The sequence below is a fragment of the Podarcis muralis genome, chromosome 1, assembly GCF_964188315.1.
Source record: "Podarcis muralis chromosome 1, rPodMur119.hap1.1, whole genome shotgun sequence".
In the NCBI taxonomy this organism is placed as follows: domain Eukaryota; kingdom Metazoa; phylum Chordata; class Lepidosauria; order Squamata; family Lacertidae; genus Podarcis; species Podarcis muralis.
In genome coordinates, this window is record NC_135655.1 from 66,528,118 (window position 1) to 66,550,279 (window position 22,162).

A 22,162-nucleotide genomic window follows, 5' to 3' on the forward strand; every position below is an offset into this window, starting at 1 on the left:
ATCTGTATTTATATTTCCTTTTTTATAAGCCAGCAGGCATTAGCAGCAAATGCTACTTAGAACAACAGACCCAAAAAGTCTGCCTTCCCAAATATCTTAAACCAGAAAATGGCCAGAACTCACACCGCACACCAAAGAATTAGGCAACACCAATTCACAGAATTTATCCCAATAAAGCACATGAAATAATGTCAAAACTAAGAAACCGTAATGTAATCAGAAATTAGGGAGCAAAAAGTCTGCCAATGGTCCATAATACAAATCCCATTAAAATTAAAAGGGGAGCACAGTGAGACTTGTAAAGGCTTTAATAAAGTTCCCCCACTCCCATTTGAACCTCCAGAGGCACAAACAGGAGACAAGGCTGTTTTAAAGCCCTTTGCAAAGGTGCTTTTTGAAGCATCTTCTCTCCCACTTTTAAGCATACTGTAGCTTGTTCAAAGGAGAGAGAGGAGGCTGTTTCAATGAATGTTTTTGCTTTAAGTGAGCAGGCAAAGGGGCAATACCTTTTCTGACGCCTTGGAATGGGATGGACCCCAAGTTGGCACCACAAGTTAGTGTCTGTCAGCATCTGTATTAATTTGAAGACCATTATTATGGATGTTTCACCATATTTTGTCCAGATAGATATGTAGTTGATTTCATTATACAACCATATATGACCCTCTCATAGACTTCTCAATTAATCAATCAAGCTTGGACATGGATTTGTCCATCCATGGTGGGCTGCTAGGTGAGTAGGATCGAGCTGGCTTACAAGTTGGTGAATGTACCCTTATCACTGGAGGGTGGTGCTTTGATTCCTTCCCAATGCCTGCCAACATGTAATGGTTGTTTTTTTTAAAGGATGCTAAGACTGCCCCTCCCAGAATGAAGCATGTCTGAGTCCACCAAAAAGACATTATAAAATTCTGAGATATGGCATGTTAAAATGACTTCTCTCAGTAGGTAGCTATAACTTGGCTCATGGCTCACCAAAATAATAAAGTATTTCCCCCCCAAATAAACAATAGGAAATGTTAATGAATGAAAGGTCTGCAATTACACAAAATATATACAGATTGAGGTTGAATACACATTTTCATAGTGTACTGAACTTCACTCAAAGCTCTGACATTTTTCCATAGCAGCTGAGTTATCGCCTTGCATTCTGGCCATGTTAAACCTGACCTACCTCTAGGTTCGGAAAGATATGAACAAGTCCAAGGGGATGGTTAAAAAACACAGTCAAGGAATTATAAACACAATAAACGTTCAAAAAGGTGTACCGTAAGTGCTCTTTTTTATCCAACTGGCCACAAATCACAACCTCATACATTGTTGCAAGTAGTACAAGCAAATCTTTAAGCAGCTACAGTATCAGACAATTTACAGTTCTAGACATCCATTCTGATTTTTAGTGCAGCTCTGAGCTTTGTGGCTAGCAACAATCTGTTTTAGTACTTCAAGAGCAATACTAGCACCTGCACTGCCTCTACCTTAGGCTACCAAATCAAAAGCTCGTAAAAGCCAAACAAACCTCCCAAGGCAAGGAGTTCCACATTCTTGGTGGCATGACATAAGAGATTCTTGCACATCCCTGCCAATTGTACCTCAGCAGGTGATGGGACACGCAGAAAGACTTCACCAAATGTTCTTAGTAGGCAATGATCTTACTAGCCAGCTCATTACATGTTTTATTTGCCTGCATGCCTATACAAAGTCCATTAGCCATTGGCATTAGCCATCGGCAACTATTTTCTATGTTTGTTTTCAGCCTCGCCTGCCCTCAAAACGGTCCATTTCATCAAACAGGGACACAATCATATGAACCACACACACTTCGTGTAATTGTGAAAATACTTGTGTCAACTGTATCATATTAAAACACCCAGATTTAAAGGGGCAACAAAACAAATTTAGAGAACGTAAACATCTGTGTTCTGATTTACAGTATTTATTAGAGAATTTACTAGAAAATTATTTTTTGCAAAGGTCCCAATTTACTATACATTTTTTCCTTAACTGTAGTAAAAATCTATCACCCTACATTTCATGTTTGCTTATTCTGTATATTTGTTTCTCACGCTATCCAAAAACTGCAGGATTGATTATAAAAGAAACAAGTGTCTATAATACACTTAATCACATTGAGTTGCTACACTGAACCATGGTTCAGTGAGACATGAACAAAACTAGTCTCCTCCCAGACTCATTAAAGGGGGTAGGATTTTGAAAGCTTTTACTCCCACTTTCCCTTAACATGCACTGCATCCAAACCAGGGGAAATGGTTCGAGTTCTACAGTTAAGTGTTCAACCAAACCAACCTCCTGGCCCATGGTTTGACATTAGCTTGTGTAACGCCTTCCTATATCATTTATGCATTTTGGTAAGGATTATTCACAGAGGTACGCTGTGAGCAAAAGATGTACCTCAAGCTTTACATATACAGTATTTCAAGCTGCATAACAATCACTGTAAAGGCAGAACTGCTATGATGCTTTTGGTACATTTTAAAGGGATGCATGCAGTGTGATCCAGGCATGTATAATCAGAGGAAATTTTCATTTAGTCTTACTCACTAGAATAGGTGCTAAGGATTGCACTTTGACTTTTCCTGCATATGTAAACAACACCCTAAGCCAAAAACCTTGGAAAAGGTCTCGTTCTAATCTACAGTTATAAATTATGGACCTTGTGAACATCAAACAGAGCTTCCTATTCACCTAGGGGAAGATATACTGAAATCTAAGTTTTAAACAGGGACGCGGGTGGCGCTGTGGGTAAAAGCCTCAGCGCCTAGGGCTTGCCGATCAAAAGGTCAGCGGTTCGAATCCCTGCGGCGGGGTGCGCTCCCGTTGCTCGGTCCCAGCGCCTGCCAACCTAGCAGTTCGAAAGCACCCCCGGGTGCAAGTAGATAAATAGGGACCGCTTACTAGCGGGAAGGTAAACGGCGTTTCCGTGTGCGGCTCTGGCTCGCCAGAGCAGCGATGTCACGCTGGCCACGTGACCCGGAAGTGTCTCCGGACAGCGCTGGCCCCCGGCCTCTTGAGTGAGATGGGCGCACAACCCTAGAGTCTGTCAAGACTGGCCCATACGGGAAGGGGTATCTTTACCTTTTACCTTTTTAAGTTTTAAACATAAACCATTACTGTACATCTGGCCAGCCATCCTTCACCAACCTTGTGCCTTCCAGATGTCTTGAACTATAAGTCCCACCAGCACCAGCCTGCTTGGCTCTACTGAATAGGTCTGATGGGAGCTGTAGTTCAAAACATCACATGGGGCACCAAGTTGGCAAAGGCAGCATTGACTCCCACATTTTTTTTACACCACACATAATAACAGGATTGACATACACACATATTTCTGTGTTCAACATTTCACATTACTTGTCAGTCACCAAAACAAACTATATTTCCTGAAGAATCTGAATTGTTGACCTGCCACAGTCACTTATCCTAAAACATGTGCTTCATGCACAACATTATTTAGAGAAATCACTGGAAAAAAGAATATAAATCCTTGAACTAAGCCTGTCCACCATTGTTCAATTAATAGAATGTCCCCCAAGGGATCAAGTATGCAACTTTATAGGACTATCTTTACTATGCCAACTAGGAACGAAAACCACTGATTCCAACAGGGCTTAATTCCAGGCAAGTATGTTTGGATTACAACCATGCACCAGGTATGATGCATGTTTAAGACTGCAGCCTTTGAATGACATGAGGCCTATGCCAGAAAAGAGACACTCTGGGCAAAAGCAGATAAGAGTTCAACAAATGCTGGATTTACTGCTGGGGTGGGAACCTTTTAGGACCAAAGGCTGCATTCCCGTCTGGGCAATCTTCCAGGGTTGCATGCCAGTGGTGGACAGTGACAAAGGTAAGAATGGGTGGAGTAATTAATAGACATTTGACCTGTGTAAAATACACTGGTTTCTACACATACCTCTTTATACCCTCTACCCAGGCAAACAACAGTCTTTATAATGTTCCAAGTACACATTCCAGCCAGGCACCAACACTCCAGGAGGATGAAAATAATGCTGGAGATGGGGTGTAGCATGGGGAGAGTCCCAAAGGCTAGACAGAGAGTCTGAGGTTTCCCACCCTTCTGCAGGCACACACAATTACATGGGCAACCACCTACTGTAGTAGCTGTCTACAGCACAAGGAGAATTTTCAACGGTTCCTTAGATTCTAGATCCTATGCAGAAATGTGAGTAAAAGTCTCATAATGTTGCTGTCGGGACACTTCTAAACCTACTGTGGCAAGTCACCACTTGGCAGTGGATATTATTCATGCCATTGCGATGATAAAAAAAACAAACACCCTTCAACTTCAGGCAATACCAAAAATAAATTTTCAAGCTTGCTATCTAGATGACCCTACCTCGAATTACAGTGTGTGTGTGTGTGTTTTGTTTTTTTAATTTAAGCTATCAATTTTATACACCCTTTACCCAAATAGGTAATTATAATGGAAAATACTGCCCTATACCAAATCAGACAGTTGCATCACCTAATCCAATATGATCTGCTCTGATTGGAAACAGATCTCCAAAGGCAGATGTCAGGGAACTGCCATCAGTACTGGAGGGGGAGAGCGAAAGCCAGAGGGATTCCAGAGAGCGTCCAGGGTCGGGAGGAGCAGCCCATCTTCTGGGGAAGAGAATCAGCGTAGCACCAGGGGAGAAGGGGGGCAGCTGGGGGAAGTGGCGAGGCGGTCCCATGACTCCTTGCCTGGGACGAGCGGGGAGAGTAGGGGTCCTCCGTTGCCCACGCCCTCCCTGCACAGAAGGCTTCCGCACAGAGAGGGTAGGCGGAGACTAGGCATCAAAGATCTTCTTAGCTGGAAGAAGTTTAAGAAACGCCCACTCACGGATTCTGCCAGCGATTGAGTCAGCCACGGGTGAGTGGCTGTCTGGACAGAAAAGGTTCACTTTGGCAACCCAGCCAGGTGTTTGCACCCAGCCGGGGAGATAGGCACCTGCTTACGCACGAGCAACCCCTAAAACCATTACAGCAGAGGACTTCCCCTTCGCCTCACTTGCTCCCTTATCCTGGCGATCCCAGGAATTGTACTGTGCAAAGCCGGTGCTCTACCGCTGGCCCTTTCCAAACAGAGGAGTTTCAAACATCAGGGGCTGCATACAGTATATGTTAATGTTGCAACTTGGCCTGGGTTTCTATGATTTGCAAAATGAAACCTGCACAGATCCATTGGTACTGCCTAAAAATACAGGCACTGTCTTATGGGATCAAGCCATCTAATCTAAAACTTCTTCATCAATGAGCCATCAGATGCCCGTAGGGCTCTCCACATGGGGAGACAGAAAAAGAGAAAGAGAGGGAAATGGGGGGGGGGGGGAGAGAAGGACTGGAGCTGCCATCCTAGATCCCAACCTCTCCACTAAGCAAATTAACTAAGGCAAAGATGCACTAGACAATTCAGAAATCAGATTGACAGGCTGCAGCAGAGAATGAGGTTAAATGTAGTTTCCAGATTTTCTTTTTGAAACTAAAGTCTACCCCTGCCCTTATGAAGTTATTAACTACCCTTCACTTACTGAAACATGAGTGCTTACATGAACCAATTTTAAATGCACTATGCCAAGAACATATGGGAACTGACAGTACTGCTTATGTGGAACAAATGTCACCAAATCAATTATGTGACAAGCAAAATAAAAAATATTACAGATGCGCGTTCTGTGCAAAACAAACAAAAAACTCTAAAAAGTTTAATTCTCCTAGCTGTATAAATTTAGGCTTCAATCCTAAACAGGCTTCCTATGCAGTAAACCCAACTGGATACAAATCCAAGCAACATCTAGATTAGTCCTGCTCAAATCAATGGGAGTAAACTGATTTAATTCCCAGGAGGAAGCAGTGTGTGGAATGTTGTTTTAGGACAACCCTTCAGATGTTTTGGACTACAACAGCCACTATTCCCAGCCAGCATGGCCAATGGTCAGGGACAATGGAAGCTGTAGGCCAACAGGCTGGGGAGGCTGCCTTCTGATCTCTCAAGTCAGTTTGTAACTCAGGCTGCAACCAGTCCATTACTTGATGCCAAACTGGGTCTTCAGATTGTGAAGTACTTGAGAACTTATGGATAACAATTTCTCAGGGATTCTGACAGAGATCAACTTGCAATCCTTCACCAGAGGATCAGAAGGCAGCACATAACCCATACATATTCAGGGCTGCATCAGTTCCATGCCATTGTCTCGACCTTATTTTTCATGGGTATAAAAAGGAAAATAAAAGTTTGCTCCAGGCAGAGGGCACAATATGATTGTGTTTGCCAAAATGAAGAAGCAGCTATACCCAAGTCACACTTGGGTTTATAGAGTGGAGAGAATAATAAGGGTGATATGAAATATTGGCTGCCCACTTGTATTATGGCTCTTCACCTGTGCAGATGGGACTGGCCCTTCTTCTCCTTCCCTCACCATGCATGCCCCTAAAATTTGCTTCAGGAGCTGTCAAAACCTCTGGAGCACATTGAAGGCATGGGGGAAGAGGAGGAAGGGGAAGGTCTGCTAGTGCAATGTTGGATCTTGCCCTAAGAATACAAGCAGGGCTGCAGGCTTAGTGGGCTTTTGTAAGAATCCATGTTTAAATGGTAAGCAATATAGGCTTACCAGCAAACATTAAAAGGAAAAATAATTGTAGACAGTGATATAGGCAGAGCAAACCTGCTTTCAGAAACATCTCGGATAATGCCTGAAGATTCCAGAAGGCAAAAGCAAACCATTTTAATGCTAATGATTCAGAATTATTATCCAGCAATAAGGATGTTTTTCAATAAAAAAGGTCTAGCCTAGTATTACCATTAAGTAGAATAAATAACTGCTATGCTGCTGACATCCAGTTCTATTTTTCTGTTATATCTGAATCAGTAGAGGCTATACCTATCCACTGCCTGGATGCAGTGGTGGGTTAAGTGAGGGCCAGCTATCAAAGAATGAATCCTGGTAAGGTGGAGACTCTGTGGGTGAGCAGTTCCCACATCTGGGAGGTGAGGAGTTTGCCAGCACTGAATGAAGTTGCTCTCTCCTGAAGAAACAGGTACATAGTTTGGGAGTGATCCTAGATTCATCTCTCCCTGGAGGCCCAGGTAACCCCTGTGGCAAGAGTAGCCTATTATTAACTTAGCTTGGTATGCCAACTACGCCCTTTCCTGGAAAGGGAAAGCTAGACCACCATGATCCTTGCATTGATAACCTTGTGATGGGACTACCGAATTGTGCTCTGTGTGAGGCTTCCCTCAAGACTGGTTTAAAAGCTGCAGCCAGGACACATCAATATTAAAGCTGCACTGAGGGATAAAACAGCTACCAGCCATGTTCCAAGATATTGCTACTAACATATAAAGCTCTAAACAGCTTGGGACCAAGTAACCTGACCGGCTGCCCTGTATAGACCTGTAATCACTTATATCACCTAGGGAAATTATACCCAACAGACTATCACAGGGCAGTGACCAGAAAATGGGCATTTTCTGCTGTTGCCCCTGAACTATGGAATGCTCTTCCCCCTGCCATATATTAGTTGCTTCAGATGTTTTGTGAAGGCATATCTTTTTGCTCAGGCTTTCATTTATACACAAGGTTGGATTGTGCTATTAAATTCCTGTGTTTACCTGATTCGGTTTTATTATATTGGGGTTTTTTGTTTTGTTTTTATACTGTTTTCATATACCACTTAGGGAACTTTAAAAATATGATGCAGTCTAGAAATGCTTTTAAATCAATCAATCAATCAATCAATCAATCACATCAATATATTAAAAGTACCCAGGACTGGAACCTAAGATTGGTAACCTAAGCACTGATTAGAAAGCAAGTTCCAATGCTATCAATAATCCTCGCCCTGCAAAATTACCTGAGGGTATCACTGAAATCAATAGGATTTTCTTTTCAGTATTCACACACAGGATCAGGCTGTTAATGTGTATACTAGAGTGTGAATAAGCTTCAGTGAGTTGTGAATGGAGTTACAAGATCTTTAGACTAGGATATGCCATTCACAGGCAATATTGTTTGCTGTAGGAGTAGCCCACTGGCACCATTCCTACTAGAAATTAACCCAACACACTACAGTGTGGCATCACACCAACATCACAAGCTGTTCCAGCTCCTGCAGCTGACTTGGAAACATCTCTTGGCTGTTGAGTCTCTTAATACCAAACTTCTCAAATAGCAGGAGGCTGAAAAGGTTACCAAGTTCATGGGTGCCAACTAATACTCATTGCCATCATAGGTGAGAAAAGATGACCTGGAAGTGTCTCCTTTTTCTCCTAAAATGATCTTTCCGGACACAATTAACTCAGAATTACACACTGGCTTATTTATAAGAACAAAGCAGGAAGGAGGGATAATTTATCAACAAGTTTTACTGCTCTTCATGTTAGTTGCTTCACTGTTGGAGGACAGCCAAGAGTCTGACAGTGTTAAAAGAGTTCAAAGCTCATTTTAGGTATTACTTGTTGCCCAAAGCAGCGCAAAGGGGATGATGTTCTCTTTCAGGTTTACAGAAAAGGTCACAAACATTTTTGCTCTGCTTTTAGGGATCCTAGGTATCACGTTATTGAGACTCAATTATTAGATATCAAAGGGTTTTCCTTTTCCATTATAAACTGTTTAAGTATAACAAAGTTCCAAAGAGAAGAATACATATATTGAATATTTTTTATTGCCAAGTGTATGCTACATTAGAAGTAGTTGGAAAAAATGAAAAACAGGTTAGAAAAATGCAATAGGGACCATATAGAGATTCTCTCACTGAATAAATGAGGCTGCCTTATACCAAACCTTTACCAATCCAAGTCCATGTGTCTATGCTGACTAGCTGATAAGTCTTTAAGTTCTCAAGCACAAGTCTTTCCCATCCCTACAACCAGAGATAAATGCCAGAAATTGTCTCTGTGGTTTTCCACTTGCAACACATGTGCTCATTTCTGTGCTATACATTCTCCCATTGTTCTGTTGTTCTGTGTACATTTAGTAAGAGGTGAAAAATTACTAAGAAAAATTACTCCACTGAACGTTGACTTAAGTCAGTTCACAAGCAAGGCAAGTCTTTTTGTTTAACCAGCACACCTTCCATCTCCAAACAAGTAACCCCAAAAGTGTATCTTAACCTTGAAGAATGACTTAGTAGTCAAACAGCATTTGCTGTAACTTCTCTGCAAGTTCATGTGCACCAAGCTAATATGTTGCCAACCTGGGGTGGTCCCCCCCCCCAAACTTGGTGAGAATGAGATGAAACACAAGCCAGCATCAACTCACATCTTAAGAGAGCTGTGGGGAGAACTGCTGGAACTCATAACAATGTGTGTGTGGTGGGGATGATGAAAAAATGAGCTGCAGGCATTCTGCATAGAAAAGAAGGTAAACATCAGTGGCAATATAACCACATTAAAAATATACCCACACAAATCAATGGAAGGAAATGGAGGAAATTGTTGGATTTTTCCATTTATCTCAGTAGGAGGGTACTTTCCTATCCTTTTGCAGGAAAAAGGATCAAGTCACTAACCTAGGCTGGAAGAGGCTTTAAATGTACCTTGTAAAACTATTATGCCGTAGGATAGGCTTACCAGTGAAGTTCTGGTAAGGGGAACAAAGGTTGCATCTTTACAATAGCCAATGACATTGTGGTTGTTAGTGGAGCATGGCAGAAGCAGTGTTTCCAATCTACATACATACCCTGTAAAAAGGTAGAAGGTACCTTTCACACCCTGTAAGTATCGTTACATAAATGTAAGCTCTTAAATTTAATGTTCAATACCTTCCAGAATGTTTGACTCAAAAAAATGATAATTTTACAGAACTTGTGGCCACCTAAATTATACAGAAGTAGGTCAAACTTTAAAATTTGAGTACAGAATAAATATTGCCCATATTCTCTATTCAAAGAATTTATTAGAATTACCACAGCATACCTTTATAGCCAATGGGCTTAATTTCTATCAAGTTAGTATGCACTACCAAAAATCTAGATAAGTGTATTCTATTGCTTTCTGCTTTCCAACAAAATCAAAAAGGCAAAAAAATGTAAACTTACTAAATGTGGCTTGTAACACTTTTCTATCACTTGCAAGATACAATTGGTTATTTGTTTACCCTGGGAGTTGGTAAAATGCATTGTGAAGTAATATAAATACTATTCTAAAGCACTGACTGTTTCTTCCTCACTTTCTTGATTTGGCCCCTTACCCACATGAAAACTTTCTAGCTCTTTTAATACCAGAAATATACTTATGTACATTTGAGAGGTGCCTTGAATAACATTTCCCATGAAGTTATCAAGAGATCTGCTCCTCTCTAGCACCAAAGGGCCTCACATTCATGGCAATGGTTGGGTCTGTTGTAGAGCACATGGAGTTCAGTGAGGAGGAAGCGGGTGGGAAGGCTCAATAAACTCCCTATGAGGATACCAACTCTCTCTCTCTCTCTCGCGCTCTCTCTCTCTCTCTCTCTGTGTGTGTGTGTGTATTCAACAACAACTTGTAAGGCACAAGATCAATTTTATGGACACCTAGTCAGTGAAACACACCATTAGGCTTCTAATTCTGTACTTGGTTCAAATAAATATGACTTTCATGCTTTGGTCCTTACATATCTGGCTCTTCCCACATGGTCTCGAAAGTTGAAAAAATACCATGCAAGGCAGTAACAGGATATACTCCAGTTCTAGAATGCCCCACACTACAGAACTCTAGCCTTCCCAAAGCCATTATTTCAAAAAAGACTGTAGCATTTTCTGTTTGGGTTGTCACCTAGAAACTGTGGTTAAGCATGCAGAAAGCATGAAGAGTTTTATAAATGCAGCATTTTTAACTGTAGTATTTTTACCTTCTCTACTCTGTTTAATTTAAGGGCATCATTTATGGCTATCAATTTGGAGTTTACTACTGGGTAGGTTCTCAAACCAAATAAAACAATTTATTTTTAGACCATTACAGCTACATCAAGTAACAGTTTATCTGAAGTATTAGAATTATCCTCTTTCATTGACAACCTAGTTCTGAACACACTTTCTTGGAAGTCATTTCCGTTCGTTTCAATGCACTCAGTAATCTCTTAGGTGATCAATTTACAGCAAAATGTATGTGTGACTAATTTGTTGCATGGGAACTATGCTCAAGGTAATATTTCTGTTTGTGATTTTTTTAGTACTCAAAATATTTTTGTTGCTGGGGAAGTGATCCTCCTCTAAGCAAGCACACTCATTGCTACTCTTGAAACATGGTGTTAAAACATGGTGAGCACTCACTGGATAGTGCCTGTGGCATTAAGTGACAAGACCATGGCTCCTAACTCATATCCATGCTATTTTTGGAAATGCAGACCCTTGGTGGCTGTGTGTTCCTTTCTATGCTGCTAAAGCACTAGAGAAGAAGAGGAGGAGTTTGGATTTGATATCCCGCCTTTCACCCCCCTTCAGGAGTCTCAAAGCGGCTAACATTCTCCTTTCCCTTCCTCCCCCACAACAAACACTCTGTGAGGTGAGTGGGGCTGAGAGACTTCAGAGACGTGTGACTGGCCCAAGGTCACCCAGCAGCTGCATGTGGAGGAGCGGGGACGCAAACCCGGTTCCCCAGATTATGAGACTACCGCTCTTAACCACTACACCACACTGGCTGATGCAGCACTAGTTTGTTTCTTTTGTTTAAAGCAGTAACTCCTACCCCCTTTTCCCACCATGCATTTAAAAAATATTAACTCAAATTTGATTTTTACAACAGCCTACACATTTTTACTCATAAATTAAAGTCCCACAAAGTTCAATGCAGCAAGTAAGTGCACATAGAACTACAATTACAGTCTTATGTGCATGCTTGATGTGGACTTCCCATGGTGCAAAGCCAGAACTAGAGCTGTCATCTTGCCTTGTTTACAAATATAAATATTCTGAACAGCAGCAAGGGAATTCCACCAGCCCACATCTATTACATGAACTCAGGATGTCATATTAATGGCACTGCATTGGGACCAATGCAAGTACAACACTAAAGTGAACTTTATAAAATGCTTAGAAATCTCTTAATCCCAGGTGAGGCTACCATTCTAACCATACTTATTCAGATGTAATTACCACTGAAGAACTTCCTTGGACCTCAGTGTGGCTCAATTTAAGTATGGTTAGAATTGCAGCCTCAACAAGTTTCAATGTATCAAGCAGAACTACATATACCCTGTGGGCTTACACATGCATCATACTATATCCAGAACACATAAGCTTTCACAAGTGCATTTAATCTTGTAAGAAATTGATTCTTAGTCCATACTTTGCCTCTCTGGTTCTCTTTCATCTAAGGACAAATGGACTGATAATATGCCTCATCTAGGGGTGGACTTTGGTCTTTTAAATTTCAGCAGTGCCCTGTGCATGGTCAAAATTCGGTACCACTCCTTCTCACCTTCCAGTCTGCTTAATTCACTATTTCATAGTAGTGACATCCTATGGCACCCCCTAGGCTTGGTACCCAATGTGGCAGAACCAGTTGTATTGCCCTAAATTCGCCTCTGCCTCATCTGAACAACTTGTAAGCACCTTCCATATCTCTTCTGATTGCTCTAATTGCTGGAATAAGCAATCAGCACAACACAAATGTTGATTTTGATCAAAGTCTGGAATCAAGGAGCTCACTTTGCTCAGGAAAACAGGGAAACTAAATTAACATAGCCACTGAAGGTTACGCAAATGGCCAACATATCCACTACTGACTCAATTTAATAGGCACAGAATCCCCCAGCAGAGATAATGTGAACAATGCAACATACTCCTATTGCATGGTGGCGCATACACTAGATGGTTTTCAGTCAACAGGTTATCATACATGAATATATAGGCTGCAATCCTAAATACACTTTGAGTAAGCTCCACTGGACACAGTAGGACTTACAAATAACATGTGGAACAGGGGTAGAGAACCTCTGGACTACAACTTGATCAGCCTCAGCCAGCATGGCTGATGTTCAAGGATGATGGTAGTTACAGTCAAGCAACATCTGGAAGGCCACCAGTTATCCACCCCGATGAAGAGTGGATTATGCTCTTAAACATCACTCTTATCTAGGAAGCTGTCTTATACTGAATCAGATCATTGGTCAATCCAGCTCAGTATCCTCTATACTGACTGGGAGTGGGTTTCCAAGGTTTCAGACTGGTGACATTCCCAGTCCTACTTGGGAGATTCTGCATGCCAAGCAAATGCCCTACAAGTGAGCTTTGGAAACTTCATTAATAACTACGAAGTTAACTCACCAAGCACTTACAAAACTATTTGCCTTTTTCCCATTCAAGCATTTTAATGTCCTCTTTCGGTACTTTTTCTTGACAAAATTACAATACATCAGAGATTTTGCTCTATTCAAACTTTACTTAAGAGTGAGTTTGAGTAAATCCTCCTATGTTCAGGGGCCACCTGACAAATATATCACCATGCATTAAGATGGGCAGCAACATTGTCGCAAGAGAGTGATTTTGGTATTGGTTAAAATGATACAAAAGACAAGGTTTTTAAGAGTGTAATATGCTTGATGGATACAAACTCAATAAGAGCAAGAAAGAAGACACAAATGCTATCTTTATTGAACAATCATAGTATCTAGTTCAGATTTATGAGCAGGACAAATCATTTTATCCAACACATAATTATTTGCCTTGGTCATAAATCTGAACCAAAAAACAGTGTATTAAGAAATACATATGACATCTCCACTAAAAGAACCAGAACCCAGGAAAAGGAAATAAGATCGTGATCTTATGTATAATTAGCAGGGAGTAAGTCCCACTGCAAGTCAGCTTTATCCTCCCAGAAACACAAGGCCCATTCATCTTTTGTCTCCCAAGTTTTGCCTCTTACTAAGTTTGCATGAGTTATATTTTAAAATTAAGGTCAGTTACTAAGGCCTTACTAGTTGCTCAGTTGACCACAACTTTGTTTCTAAAATAATAATAAGAGGATGGGCTGTGGATTTACAATGCCAGTACCATTCCCACCCTGTCCACTGAATTTTTGTTTGAAAAAACCTCTGTCCAGAATACCACCCAAGTAACACTGCATGTATATAGGTTTTCTGTTGTTTTGTTAATAGGACAGCCCTAGGTAAACATACTCCGCTCCCTGTTCTCTGGTCCAGAGGAAGACAATCTAATCCCGTTTCCTTATCGCTCCTTAGCAAATATCCCAGAAATAAGCCCAAGAAACACAGGGAAAGGGGATAATTTCCCCGCGTGTGCATGCGAGCCCCCTTCTCCCTCTCCAGTGCACCGACCCGGAGGCCCCGAGGAGGAAAACTACCTCAAGTCCTCATCCAGAGGAGTAGATGCGTTTAATCTGTTGGGCAACCCGCCGCCCTCCCCCCCCCCCGGGAAAAGTCTCGGGCATAAGCGCCCTGGTATGCGTGAGAGAGATTTCACACATGCACCCAGACCCGCGCTTTCCGCGCACTCCCACCCACCCACGGGCAACACGCAGAAGGCAGCAGCGCAGCCCGAAGGAGAGCCACCTCTCCCCACACCTGACAGGAGTCGAGAGGGGCTCCGCATTTCGCCGGCAGGGATCCCCCGCTTCCCCGCACTGAAGTCACCGAGCAGGAATCTCCTCCACCAGCTCTCCCGCTCCCCTCCCTCGCCACCTCCATCTCTGCCCTCCTCCCCAGCCTGACTGCGGAAGGGAAGCGCTCCCCCGGTCCCGTTCCTCACCGTTTCAGAAGGGCGGCGGCGGCGAGCGGGGGGGGGAGGTGCGTGGGGGTGACAGTGCGCAGCCCCCACAACGGCGCGCGGGATGGCAACACAAGCGACGCCGCCCGGCGCGAGCAGCCCCCTATACCTGACCTACTTTCCGCCTGGCTTGCCACTGAACGTCGCACCACTAACCTACTTTCCAGCCAATGGCTTCTCCCCCCGCACCAAGCCCCGGCCCGCCTCCCGACCAATCGCGGGACAAAGCTACGCGGGCACGACGCCCAATGGGCAGCCGAGAGAGGCTTCGCGGTCCCGCCCTCCGCCCCGGCCGTCCAACCGGCGGCGTCGGCAGAAGAGAGAAACGCGTCGGGAAAGGGGATCAACGCTCTCGTTCCTCCCGCCTGTTTAAAGGGCTGTAACTTGTGAGGCGGCGGGGAAGCGAGGGAGAGCGGAGGAGAAGAGGAGGAGGAGGAGCGAGGCTCCCCCCCTCCGCGCGCGCTCTTTCCTGCCGGCCTGTTGTTGCTCCTCTTAACGGTTGCGTAAGTGACTGTTTGGGACGGGTGGGACCCGGATGTCTCCCTGCTGTAGCGCCGAGCGCGGGCTCCAGCTTTCCCTGCGCGCGCGCGAGCGTCGCTGTCGTCAGAGCGCTGTCGTCAGAGCGGGGCGGAGACAGCGGAGTCTGTTTTTCTTCTCAGGGATTTCGCTGCCTCTGCGCGTTTTCGCTCCTCGCGGGGAGGCCCCCCCTCCCCCGGGAACGGCGCGCGGCTTCCCGCTCTCGGCGCCCTCTCGCGCCTGTGCCAAACGGCGGCCATGGTTGCCCGCCACTCAGTGCCCGTCAGTTCACCCGAGCAGCCTCCGCTCATCTCGGGCAGATCCTGCTCCTGGTGCTGAAGTGTTATTGGCTTCCCGCTCCGCCTGAGGGATTGCCGGCACAAGTCAATGTTATGAACACGGAATACCCCCATGGAAAAATAATAATTTGCTGATCGCGAAAACCCTCCTTTGCGCTGCCTTGTGCAACTCCGCATCCAGGACCCTTTGCCGCTCCCGACGTGCGCTGTGAAAACGTCCCCATCCATCGCCCTCTGTTTCCATCTCGACAAATTCCAGAGGACGGCTTATTGCGGCAAACGCCCACACGAACTTCTTTGCGGTGCCATAAGAGACCGAACAGATGCATTGCGACTTCTGCCACAATGCATGCTCCTTAATTTAGTCATTTGTTTACATTCTTTGCATGGTTCCTTTTCTTTATTTCGCCAAGGCGACTTACAGTTGTGAAACACTAAAACCGACGAATGGTGCAAAATTCAGAACTGAGTTTTCAGATCAACCGATGGTCCCCCTTCAGGAGCTGGTGGCACAAGCTCTCTGGCCTGGGCTTCCTCCCCTCTTCTGCCTTCTCTCAGGGCAGGTGGGTGTTGAACAGCTCCAGGGTGGTCGGAAAGGGACTAACCCATCAGTTCTCTTGGCCCTTGATTGTATTTTTTGATTATTTTTATAACTATTTTTATCTTCCTGTTAGCCAGAAGCAGCTTGCATGTCAGTGATATAAAAGACAGTCGCTGCCATCAAGCTTACAAACTAAAGGTTCACTATTAGTAGGATTACATTTACAGCTGCTATACTGCTAACAGAAGCTGAGTTAAGGGATCATATATCTGATGAAATATCTCCACTGGTTCTCAGTTACTTTCTAAACTCAAATCCAAGTATTTTTGCTTATTTTTAAAACCCTGCACAGATGCCTACTGGATACTTTCAATACCTTCATTCATTGAAATCTTTAGTTGAGGCCTTTCTCCAGGTGTCCCACTTTCTTAGTTTAATGTGTGACACCTTGAAATAGAGCCTTTCCAGTTGTGGCTTCCAGTGTTTGGATCGTACTCGCCAGAGGAGTTCATCTGTTGCCTCCATTGCTGCTATTTCAGTGTGAGGAAAATACTTTTTTTTTTCCTTTTACTTTTTTCTACCATTTAAGCAGAGTGTAGTATCCTGCTGTTCTTCAGTTTCTATCTGTCCTGCCATTTTTGTCCCCCACAATTCCACTGCAGCGTATCTCAGACTACATCACAACAATATGCTGCAAGATTCCCACAAAAATCATTGTGTGCTGCTACAATAGTAACTTCTCTCATCCCTACTGTGACCACCCCCTCATACTGCCACAGCTTCAACTCTGTAGTTGCCATGGCAACATCAACCTCCGCAAAGTGCCATAGAAGCACTGCTGTAATGCCATAGCAATGACATCATGCTGCCAGGGATGCTGCCCATCCTCGCCATCTTCACATGCCATAACATTAAACTGCCACTGAAGTATTTCAGAGTTTCACAAGGCACATAGGAACATCAGCATAACAAACACATTACTGCCCTATGCACTTAAATTATCTGTGCATATTTTATACCAGTAGCTGCACCCCTATTTGCTCCACTTGCCCCCCTTTACCAAGCCTGTGGGGAGAAGCAGGGTACACTTGCCCTGGGCCTCAGAGGGCTAAGCTGACCATAGGCAGTGGGCACCAGGGCCCTGCTGAACTTCGGCTGTCATGGCAAGAACAAGACTCCTTCCCCAGGCTTCAGACAAGCTCTGCATGGGCTATTAATCTAGAGATTCCCCTTCCCACTCTGTGCAACTACTAAGATCAGTTTTCAGCTTCCCAACCCCATTTATGAAGCCGCTTCTCTCTCTGCAGTTCCATTTTGCACTAATTTTCACTTTTGCCCCATGCCCATGCCCCTTCGTTCCCCTCCATTTGTGCAATCTGCTCCCCAAACCACCCCCATGTGTTTCCAGTGTTTTCCAAACTCCCCTGCCTCCATGGACCACCTGAAAAATGCCTAGGGTCTTGGAGGACCAACTTAACGATTTTTCTACCTGTTGTAGTAATTGTAGCAGACTGCACCAGAGGCTGTATGCTTTTTAATTATGTTTTTATTTCTTCTATTTCTTACAATTCAAAGTGTAATACAATAAAATACAATATATAAAAAAGCAACAAAAATTCAAATTAAACCATTTTATGTGATGGATGTGCTATCTCCCATATTCAACAACAAATCTACAGACATGCTGTGAATCATCTGAATGGAGCTAACGGACCACAATTTGGGAAATATTGGTGTAGAGAACAGAAGCAACTAGCAATATGGATTCAGCGGAACTTAAGCACTTATAATGAAAGCGATAACTATTAACACTCCTATTGAGAGTTGAGATGAATGGGATTTGAAATGGTTTAAATGCCTGGATTGTGCCCTTGGTGTTCTAAACTGCACCCATGAAAGGCTATATCATTCCACCCAAGGGTGTATGCCTGATAATTGGTAAATACACAACATGGGAGCACCCTATATTTATTGTGTTTTTATGAAGGAGGACAGGAAGTACTTAGGGAAACATTCCAGGAACATTATTCATCTGTATTTGTGAATCAGACTAGTCAAGAAGGGAGTTCCCTAAGAGTGCTGAACAATCCTTTTGAACTTGATCTTAACTGCACAAGCAGCACAGTCATTCATCCTGGAAAACCAGGAAAGCCGGATAATGTATTGTGGGCATGCTCAAGAAATAAACTACAGCTTTTTCAAAAGTTATTCTACTATAAAACCTATTTTGCATAACACTAGTTACAACATTGTGGCTGACTCTTCCCATCTATCCATAATTCAGATGGTAGCCATTGTGGGCTCAGCATAGGCCCAGCAGTAAACAATGCAATGCAATGTAATCTTATCAGTCAATCTGCTGATTGGCATTTCAAGCTCCTGGTGATGTCTCCTTAAAACCTTTAGCATAGCAGCGGCAGAATCAAAGTGACTAACTTGCTTATGATGAATGCTGGCCGTCATTTCAACCTGGAGCCCGCCAGCCATTTTGGACTACAACTCCCATCAGTCATGTGGGTGGGGGAGGGACTGATAGGAGTCATAGCCCAACATGGATGAAGGACAGAGATGTGAAGAACTTCTCTAAAGGGAAGAGAGAACATGAAGTTGGCAGTTTTGTGAGTCAAGTGCTGTAGTAAAATTTATCTAAGTGTTCCTTGTTGCATATCCCCCCCCCCCCGAGTGGCATAAATCCAAAACTTTGCTTTTAACTTGTGTGAACTCACCCTTATACTTAAGGAACTTGACCTCTCAATTGAAATGTTGTCAAAGCCCTCAGTCACCAATGACAACACCATAAGAAGAGCCTGCTGGATCAGGCCAGGGGTCCATTAAGTCCAGCCCCCTGTATTCACAGTGGCCAACCAGATGCCTGCAGAAATCCTGCAAGCGGGACCTGAGCACAAGAGCCCTCTTCCCTCTTGTGGTTTCCAGCAATTTGTATTCAGAAGCATTTCCAATTGAGACGACCGGTACTGTACACTGTATTTCAAATGCAGTTGCACCATAGAGAATGCATAATGGCATTCCAATGTTGATAGTTTTATTTTAAATTCCTTTCCTAGTGATCCCTAGCATGGGATTTGTCTTCTTCACAGCTGCAAGCACACTGAATTGATGTCTTCATTGAGCTATCTACTACAACCCCAAATAATCATTATGCTCAATAAATTTGTTTTTAAACGAGGCTGTATAACTCTTGATAAGATTCTCAGATACTTCTATAAGGCATTAGTTCTCCATTAATTGTAATCAATGTCCCCAAGTACAAGATTATATTTATACCACTGTCCTGTTTGTTTCACTATGTTTTCATGCACTCTTCTTCTTCCTGCCTTCCCAGACACAAGGACCAGGGTGGCCGCCTGCATTATGTTCTTCTGTTCTTACACCAAAGTACCTTCCAGTTTCACTCCAGCAATGACTGTTGCCTAATTTCATATTCAGTTCTCCTGGGCTGTGCTCCACCTAGGCTCCTGCCCATATCTTCCTGTCCACATTGTCTTCCTTATGGTCTGACTTCATGGTTTTGATCCCTTGGCTCCACTGGCTCTTCTTGCTTCACCACTCTGCCTTTCTTACTTGACTCATCGTGATTATCTTCTTAGATTCTTCCTCCTAAAACACAATCCTGATAAATGCTTCTGGCATCTTTCCTCTCAATGACCATTGACTTACGGTGAACTTTGGGAATCCCATAAGTTGCACAGTGCTCTTTAATGCACAGAATACCTGTTGCACATGCACAACTTCTAAACATACTCCTACATACTGCTGTTCTAATGGAACAGCCTTCTGTACTAACTTTCAAATGTTTGGTTAAAGCATTTTTATGCCACCCACCTTGTGCAAACAAGAATCCCTAGGAAACAGGGTATCTGAAGGGATCCAATTATGGCAGTGGTTCCCAATTAGGGGCCCGGGGATCCCTGGAGGTCCGTGGAACAAACCCGAGGGTCCACGACACCACCCCCTGCCAGGGACTCACTTATCTTTCTAATTGCACAGTGAAAGCCTTCCATGGATCATCCAGCCTCTGCTCACAAACAGCACCTGCTTGCTGGCAGGGGGAAAACTTTTGAAAGAGCTGCTGGATGGCAAGCGAGCTGGGATTGGGCACAAACCTCTGACACAGTTTCTTAGGGTTCTTGCGATTGGATGGGGCGAATGGGGGGGAAGAGAGAGTGCAAACAGCTCACATGCTTATCATTTAAAAAAAATGTAAGGGATTCCTTTCCCTTGCTCTCTACTTTTTAACTGAAAAGAACCAGTTGCTTTCAACAGCTATCAAGTTCAGAGGACTCTCTCACTGTTTGTAGGCAGGGCTTTCAGTGAATCTTTCCTGATGAGTTTGGGATTCATGTCTCATCTTGGAAGTCCAACAGGGGAAATAGCTAAGCTAATTGCTGCTATGATTAGCACAACAGCTCACACTCTGATGATTTAGTTTAGTGCTAGGGCTGGGCGATATTTTCTTTTCAGCATTGTGGTATATCAGCAGCTAAACACCAGTATATGCTGATATATCATGATGGCTGGAATTTCTCTTGGCTGCTTTGTCCCATCTTTGGACAGTCCCAGCCCTGCACAGTGAATGAGTCCTCATGCCTCTCAGGCTCACGGGCAAACTGAGGAGCATCGGGTCTTTGCTGAACTGCTCAACTGAGGGATGGAAGAGGCCTTTCACACACACACCCCAGCTGAACGAGCCAGTGGTGGGCTGGGGGCTCTGTTAACTGCTTGACTGAGGGGAGCAGCAACCATAAACCCCTCCGTGAAGCAGTTTCATGTGAGCCGGTGGCAGGGCAGGTCTCCATAAAACTACTTGGCTTAGGCAAGGGCAGCTACACGCTCCTCAGCCAAGCAGTTTAAAGAAGCAGAGGGAGGGAGGAATAAACTGTATTGTGCCTCACCAGTATGAGGGCAGAGTGGGATGGCTTCACTCAGTGGTATATCGGTGAAACCACTGCCACTCCTGAGTCCCTCTGCTACCAGCGCCAGCTGGAGGGAGCCAAGAACAGTGGTGGCTTCACTTGCTGAGTGAAGCCGCCATCACAGTCTGCCCCTCATACCAGTCATGGGATTCATCAATACATCATCCAGGCCTATTTTGTGCAAAGGTAGTCTGCACTTGGCAGATGGGTGACACCTGGCTTGAGAGCAGTACATGTGAAAAGGATCTAGGAGTCTTGGTTGACCACAAACTTGACATGAGCTAACAGTGTGACGCGGCAGCTAAAAAAGCCAATGCAATTCTGGGCTGCATCAATAGGAGTATAGCATCTAGATCAAGGGAAGTAATAGTGCCACTGTATTCTGCTCTGGTCAGACCTCACCTGGAGTACTGTGTCCAGTTCTGGGCACCACAGTTCAAGAAGGACACTGACAAACTGGAACGTGTCCAGAGGAGGGCAACCAAAATGGTCAAAGGCCTGGAAACGATGCCTTATGAGGAACGGCTAAGGGAGCTGGGCATGTTTAGCCTGGAGAAGAGGAGGTTAAGGGGTGATATGATAGCCATGTTCAAATATATAAAAGGATGTCATATAGAGGAGGGAGAAAGGTTGTTTTCTGCTGCTCCAGAGAAGCGGACACGGAGCAATGGATCCAAACTACAAGAAAGAAGATTCCACCTAAACATTAGGAAGAACTTCCTGACAGTAAGAGCTGTTTGACAGTGGAATTTGCTGCCAAGGAGTGTGGTGGAGTCTCCTTCTTTGGAGGTCTTTAAGCAGAGGCTTGACAACCATATGTCAGGAGTGCTCTGATGGTGTTTTCTGCTTGGCAGGGGGTTGGACTCAATGGCCCTTGTGGTCTATTCCAACTCTATGATTCTATGATTCTATGATACTGAGCATGGCTGGGACGCAGGTGGTGCTGTGAGTTAAACCACAGAGCCTAGGACTTGCCGATCAGAAGGTCGGCGGTTCAAAGCAAGTCAAAGTGCAAGTAGATAAATAGGTACTGCTCTGGCAGGAAGGTAAACGGTGTTTCCGTGCACTGCTCTGGTTTGCCAGAAGCGGCTTAGTCATGCTGGCCACATGACCCGGAAGCTGCACGCCGGCTCCCTCAGCCA

General features: G+C 44.1%; 1 protein-coding gene across 1 annotated transcript in view; it reads right to left on the reverse strand.

Annotated features, from left to right (window-relative positions):
* The window catches only part of BMAL1 (basic helix-loop-helix ARNT like 1), a 44,621-nt gene extending 29,720 nt beyond the window's left edge, over positions 1–14,901 (reverse strand). Inside the window, exon 1 of the mRNA XM_028730905.2 lies at positions 14,713–14,901. The gene's annotated coding sequence lies outside the window, so the exon portion shown is untranslated. The remainder of the gene's footprint in view (positions 1–14,712) is intronic.
* Between the last annotated feature and the right edge of the window lie 7,261 nt (positions 14,902–22,162).